Source organism: Nannospalax galili, unplaced genomic scaffold (genome assembly GCF_000622305.1).
Source record: "Nannospalax galili isolate Female #2095 unplaced genomic scaffold, S.galili_v1.0 scaffold39, whole genome shotgun sequence".
NCBI classification, from domain to species: Eukaryota; Metazoa; Chordata; class Mammalia; order Rodentia; family Spalacidae; genus Nannospalax; species Nannospalax galili.
The window spans coordinates 3163202-3163661 of NW_008346683.1; positions in this window are offsets into that span (position 1 = coordinate 3163202).

A 460-nucleotide genomic window follows, 5' to 3' on the forward strand; every position below is an offset into this window, starting at 1 on the left:
CCTTGGTGCTAACCATTGCTCCTTGCCTCATCAGATATTTTCAGGACCAAATCCAAAAACTAACTCTTACTTATTTTAATCAGTTGTTACTTTCCTTCCCTCCACATGTACACAAGCTCCTGTCAACCACTGAGGACCCTGTTAAGATGCATGAAGAGGGAACCCCTGCTGTCTGACCTACCCCTAATCCAGCCCCCCCATGTCGACCCTGTCCATCAGGAAGTAGCAAGATGACAATGGCGCCCCCAATCCTATAACACAAAAGGCTGGAATGTTAAGGTTCAGATAGCCCTGCCCCCTCACCAACAGGATCCCAAGGACTTCTCATGCTCCTGAGAAAAGGGAACCTAGCTGATAAGCACCTTGGTCTTTGAAATCAAGAGAAGCAGACTTTTCTCCACTGTTTGGCCAACACAGCAGGCTTCCCCTTTGATCTCTAAAGAGGACAGGTTTTAACAGT